The sequence below is a fragment of the Phaenicophaeus curvirostris genome, chromosome 1 (genome assembly GCF_032191515.1).
Source record: "Phaenicophaeus curvirostris isolate KB17595 chromosome 1, BPBGC_Pcur_1.0, whole genome shotgun sequence".
In the NCBI taxonomy this organism is placed as follows: domain Eukaryota; kingdom Metazoa; phylum Chordata; class Aves; order Cuculiformes; family Cuculidae; genus Phaenicophaeus; species Phaenicophaeus curvirostris.
Genome location: NC_091392.1, coordinates 121,607,327 through 121,613,326, shown reverse-complemented (window position 1 = coordinate 121,613,326; position 6,000 = coordinate 121,607,327). Strand labels below are relative to the sequence as shown.

General features: G+C 36.8%; 1 long non-coding RNA gene across 1 annotated transcript in view; it reads left to right on the top strand.

Annotated features, from left to right (window-relative positions):
* The first annotated feature begins 1,718 nt into the window (after positions 1 to 1,718).
* Positions 1,719 to 6,000, top strand: part of LOC138729304 (uncharacterized) — a 65,112-nt gene continuing 60,830 nt past the window's right edge. Inside the window, exon 1 of the long non-coding RNA XR_011338869.1 lies at positions 1,719 to 1,818. This is a non-coding gene — a long non-coding RNA (uncharacterized lncRNA). The remainder of the gene's footprint in view (positions 1,819 to 6,000) is intronic.

Genomic DNA, 6,000 nt, shown 5'->3' with positions numbered 1-6,000 from the left:
TCTAATGCCTGTCATAAGGGGGTAGAAGGACTTCATCACTAGGTCCACTGTGTTGATTGTCAAAGATGACAGTTATCTGCACATCAAATTCACACTCCAATACCAGTAGTCTAAGACACATCTAATCTATAAGCCATTCTGCTGGCCTCTCTATGTTCTTCCTCATGCAATTCCCTTTTCCTCAAACACAAGGGTTAGGTCAATTATTTACTTTGACTACTTGATTTGAATTGGTTTCATACACAAAGTTGAAAAGCAGTGGTTAAATGAGCAGTGCACTTTCCCCATGCTTAACTGCTAAAGAAGGAAAATGGGAACAGGAAGGCTCTGCCATGATGTGGGGAGAGCTGTGTTGCAAACAGCCGTGGGACGGGTATAAAGACGGACAAGTGTTCGTTTTAAAAATAAAATATTTCAAGGAACAGCTTAAGAAAGCTGGGGGAGGAACTTTATTTTCCTTTGGTTTTGTCCCAGAATCCAAGGGGCTAGGGCGAGGGAGCTGCAAAAAGCACACAAAACAGTTTCCTATTTGAATGGGAGTGAAGTCTGCCAACTGGTGGCAAAAGTTTGCTTTTTAATCTGCTTATGGAACATGTCTTGCTAATAGACCGAACAGAACAAACAAACGCTCTCTTCATACAAATATGAAGTGTTTGGAAGAGCTGGGGAGAAGGAGTGCCAGGCAGTAGGGGAGAAGTGAATCAGAGCCTTAGATGTTTCTAAAGCCTTCTCTATTTATAATTGCATCCAAATTAACTGAAATATCTGGCAAAATGCACATAGTCTTTAAAAGGAAAAAGTGCATCTTTGTTAGAAGTGTTTTCCCCTAGAAATCCTAGGAATATTACTTGTAAGTCTTTTAAAATAAGAACACTTCAATTACTGTGCTAGCAGACTCTGCCAGCATTATAAAATCAAAGCTCACTTTGAACAGTAAAATGTAGGTTACAGAATGAACAGTAGGGTTTCCTGGTTTAAGATCTGTAACTTCCAGACAACAGACTAACTTGCAATTATTTGACAGATCTCTGGAAGATATTCTCTTCCTCCAACATCAGAGAAGGGGGAGTGTACACTTAAGGCTTCAGGGTCCTGACTCCAGGTTTTTTACTTCTCTCTCTCTTAAGAGAAATTATTATCTTAGGAACCATGGGTTTCCCCAATCCCTCACATTAATAGACTCAAATGCAAAGGCCTAAATCCAACATATGTCTCTTCTAATTGTGCCTGATTAATATAAGAGAAACTTAAAAGGAGGATGTTCAGAGTGAGAGATCAACATTTGTTAAATCACTTATACTGCTAAAATAGTCGCCAAGGAAAATTAGGATCTTACTCCTTTAAGTATTAACAGGCCTTTTATAATGACATTAGGTACTTTTTCGGTTGATTTCAGGAACCTTTTTTTTTTAAATGAAGTCATAGTATTTTATTAGAACCATTCCTAGTTATTAGGAGAGTAGATTGGAAATATATGTTCCTGAGTTTTGATCCATTTCCTCACACTTGCTGTTTGCATTGGACACATCTGCTTTATTTCAAAGGAAATTTCAAAGAGAATACTCCTTTCTCAAGCAATAGGAAGGAAGTGGACTTTGGAGGGTTCTTTAGAGATCATGTTGGGAAGGAGGGGAAGGAAATGTTCAATGGGATTTGCAGAGTGATCAGTAATGAGACTACTGCATCATGTTTATGAGGCTGACTTCTTGAGGGAACAGGGAGGGAGAGCGAAATCAAAGAATGGAGCTACCAGGAGTCTATGCAGGGCAGTGCAAAGCATGCATGTCCCCACAAATTATCAAGTGGAAACTTTATCAGGTAAGTTGCTGATCTTAACATTCAGCTTTAAACACAGAAATCTGTGTTACTGCATTTTTTTCAAATGTTCCCCACTTTGCAGGCTATCAACAAATCATGGGACTTTCTTATAGCAAAAAAAGTGCTGTTTGTGTGTTTTATTCATTCTTGTGATTCTAAAAGTGAAAGATTCATACTATGTTACTGGGGTTTTTTGTGCCCAAACTGTATTAGTGCTCTCATCATATAAAAAATATATCAAAATGTCCATGGAGAAAGCAGCACCATCAACACAACATCACAAGCCCTTTGCATTGTGTGATTCTGGCTGGGAATTCTGATCATCTGAAGTGCCAGATGTGTATCTCTCCTACCTTTTTAGTGATGGAATTTTGTATGATTGATAAGGAATTATTCCTCCATATGCAAGAATACTGTGGGTCAAATATTTTAAAGTATTTCTTTGCCGTTGGAACTGAAATGCTACTGAAAATCCTGGTATTTGTACTTCTAAACCATTTTAGAGCTTGTGAAAATCTGCGCATGAAACTGACATAGTATTTTAGCCATGAATATTTTTAACATACACTTTTCCTTAAAAAAATCTAGTATTTATTTTGAAATCTACATTTCTGCTATTTCCATTCATAATAATATATATCATAAAGTTCTGAAAATGATCGGCAGGATTCAGTTCCTGGTTTTGCCTCTTTCACTCTCTTCTGATGGAAATGAATATCCTGATACTTCATTTTCATGACAAAAACCATAGCAGAAAATAATACAGACCAAGTCTTCTCCTGACACTGACTGAAGTAAGTAAGGAGAATAGGACAAAAATAACCCATTTCTCACCCACATTTTAGCATCGTTATCAACGGGAATGCATTGATACCATTTACAGAAGTGATATTGGTATGCATCATGTTCAGCATTGCAAGTGTTGCATCAGGAACATTCTTTTTCACATCTGCAGTACCGACTTGTATTTCAGGCATGATTAAGAGTTTTCTGCTGCGAACAATGATATAAGATTATTTTTGTCATAACTGCAGTATGCCCTAACATCGAATGACAAATTAACAAAAAAGATTCCTTATGCTTTTTCCTTCTGTAGAATGATGCAAACCTGCAATTTTTACAGTGAATTTCACTGTACCAATCCAGTGTGCAAACCAGTTGTAAAAGGTTTGAGTGGAGCAAATCTATTTGCAAGGTTTGCAACCAAAATGTCTTCTAGGAGTGCAGAGAGAAAGAATAGGACCTTTTCTGATGCTGCAAAATTTTTCTGCATTATGATAATAACTTTTACCAAACACTGTTAAGAAAGCAGCAAAAGTTTCATCACTAAATTGAGCTTATTTGTTGGTTATTCCATTTTTTCCTTCACCATTCTCATCTGTTAGTGTTCACAGTTAATAGTACATGCTGTGCAGAGTGTGCAGCTTTCTTCAGTCTGCAAATTAAGAATAAATTTGAAGCCCACAACTCCATTTAGTTTTTGTCTCTAAATTCCTTGTCTACATGTAGAAACTGAACTATATTTCTGAAATTTTAGATCATGTGATAAGCAAAGAAAGTATCTACATGTCCTGTTTTGCATGTTTTAAAGGAAATTTCAAAATTTAGATGTCCCGATTGGAAACTTTTTAGCTTTGAATTTTGGGAGATATTTTAGAAATTCATCATGGAAATTTTAGACATAAAATAAATTTGTTAGGATATCAGATGATTTAATTGGAAAATAGCTGTTTACTGCTAAGATTGTATAGCTCATATTCTTTTCATGAATTCTTATTCCTTCCTTCTTTTAATAATCTCTCCATGTCCCATATTTGGAACTTCTTGGCACAAAAAGAAAGATTTTCCAAGGAAGACACTAACCAGTGACATAATTTTTTAAATTCTAGGTAGGAAAAAAACAAGTTTTTCTTCAAACAGGGAAGGCTGAGCAAGTAAAGCAGAAGTATATGTATTGTTGCCAAAATGGATATCAGCAGCTGTCAGGCAGGAAAGAAAAACCTTGTAGCTGAGGCAAGAGAGTAAGTGGATCATTACCCAGAAACAACAGAAAAATCTGGCAGTGGAGCAAATGCTGCAAACATCTACCCAGTATCTGTGCTACATCAGGGCTCTGCAGTGCTTGGATCAATTCCTTTTATCTCCTAAATCCTGATCTTATGCTCTGTCACTCTGTGTCCTAAGGATCCCTTCTCCCTTTCATGCATTCCATATTTGTGTGCTCTAGTCTTACTTCCCTCACTTTTGTTTGCTCAGAGGGCACTACAGGGGCATACTCCTATACCTTATTGCCTGGAAAAATACTGAGAAAAGAATTGCTTTCTATGAGTCAAGAGGAAGACTAACGTACCAGAGAAATTATAAAAGTTCTTATGGTCTTGCTGCAACCCACTTTTGTTGGTACTCTCTGTCCCTCTCAAGACTCCAGACTATTAAGTGACTCTGAAAGTCTCTATTCACACACAGCACTTGACAGCCAGATGACCCAGTTAACACTGAGAAAAACTGCATCAGTGGAACAGTAACTTAAAAATGAAGGCAAAATTCACACTTATAATTACTATATTTACACTATGAATCAAAACACTCTTTTTATCCTTCCTGCATGTTTTAACTTGTCTCGTTGCTTTAGAAAACTGCAAAACCAATGCTCCGAACTTCTTTTTAATGTGATTTTCTCTTCATAATTTGAGCACAGCTTCTCTGATATTCCTGGACAGGAACATGCAAGGTCAAGCCACCTTCTTCAGTCAGCATTAGAATAAAACTATTTCCAGAGGTGTTGCAGTAAACTGGCAGGTTTTAGGTTCGGCTTGTTTTCTTCTTGTCTTCTGAAAGAATTGTCAAGCAGTGATACGAATGTATCTTCATAGTCTATGAAAGAGAAAAATTTGAGTTTTGAAATTCTTTCAGAGGGCTTTTCCATTTATACGAATTATGACTAATTTCTAAGTTATCTATGAAGTATTCAGTGTGTTCCATTAGTTCAGGGTATCTCCCCTTATCCTGATGTTGCAATTCCTCATTCAGAAACTCATACATTTTTCTTCTCTACCCTCACAAACTAAATCTGGTTAACCAAGGTAAAAGATTGCTAAACTTTAAGACCCAAGATTAGCACTTTAGAAAGCAACAAAAAATAATTTATTTACTTAACGTACGTCTGGGCATTCTTTTTGATGCAGAGTTCTTACTGCAAAGCGTCCTAATTCTTTGTAATCATCGAGACCAGTATCTGTTTGGAGTATTTAGCAGCACTCATCTTGAGCACATAACCTGATTTCCTTTATGTAATAAATAGGATTTGTGGAAGGGAATGTGATGCAAATCTGTTCCTTGTCCTCACAGAGAATAAGGATATGGCCACAGTATGTTTTCAGATTCAAGAACAGGGAATGTGTCCTAGGAGCAATAAAGTAAATGTAGCATCCGTGTTGCACCTGTAATTCACATCAAAAGCCCAACACACAACATCTGTTGCCCAAACCAGATCTTTAAAACTTTAGCATCATGTGTAGAATATAAGCAGTTAGACTGGGTGAGCCAAGATCAAAAGCAGAGGAAGAGTAGAGTGCTCTACAGACTAATATTAGCATAATGGTCTCTGTAAAAATCTCTTTCAAAGTATGAAATGCAGTCACTTGTATTTGATATCTCGGGAGTTATGTTGGGGAAGGGATGAAATTTTGATGCATGCAGATGTTCCTAGGAATGGCAGAATGCTTGGGGAAGAAATGTTTAATATTATTTTTTATAAAATGGCAGTAAATAATTTACAATAAACAATGTTGAGAGTTCGGGTTTTTTTCTAGAGAATAATTGTGTTACAGTTATTGAAATCCAGATACCAGCATGTGGAATGTGAGGGTTTGAACAAGAAGTTGTAAGTTCTAGTACCACTGTTTTGATACCCAGCTATCCCAGAGCAATGTGTGTGACATTCTTGTAGGTAATGCTTATGTTAGTATGCACTTGGATGAAATCACAGTTCTACTCAGATAACCATGTCCTTCTTATTTGGACAAATGCCTTATCATTAATGTCAGACTCGGGCACCAAGCTGGATCATTTTAGCTCATCTTTCCCTAGCAGCCTCTGAGTTCCATCCATTGGCTGTAACAGTATTTTTTATAGACCTAACAGAAACCAAGCTGGAAAACATTTAAAAAAGTCAATGTTTGC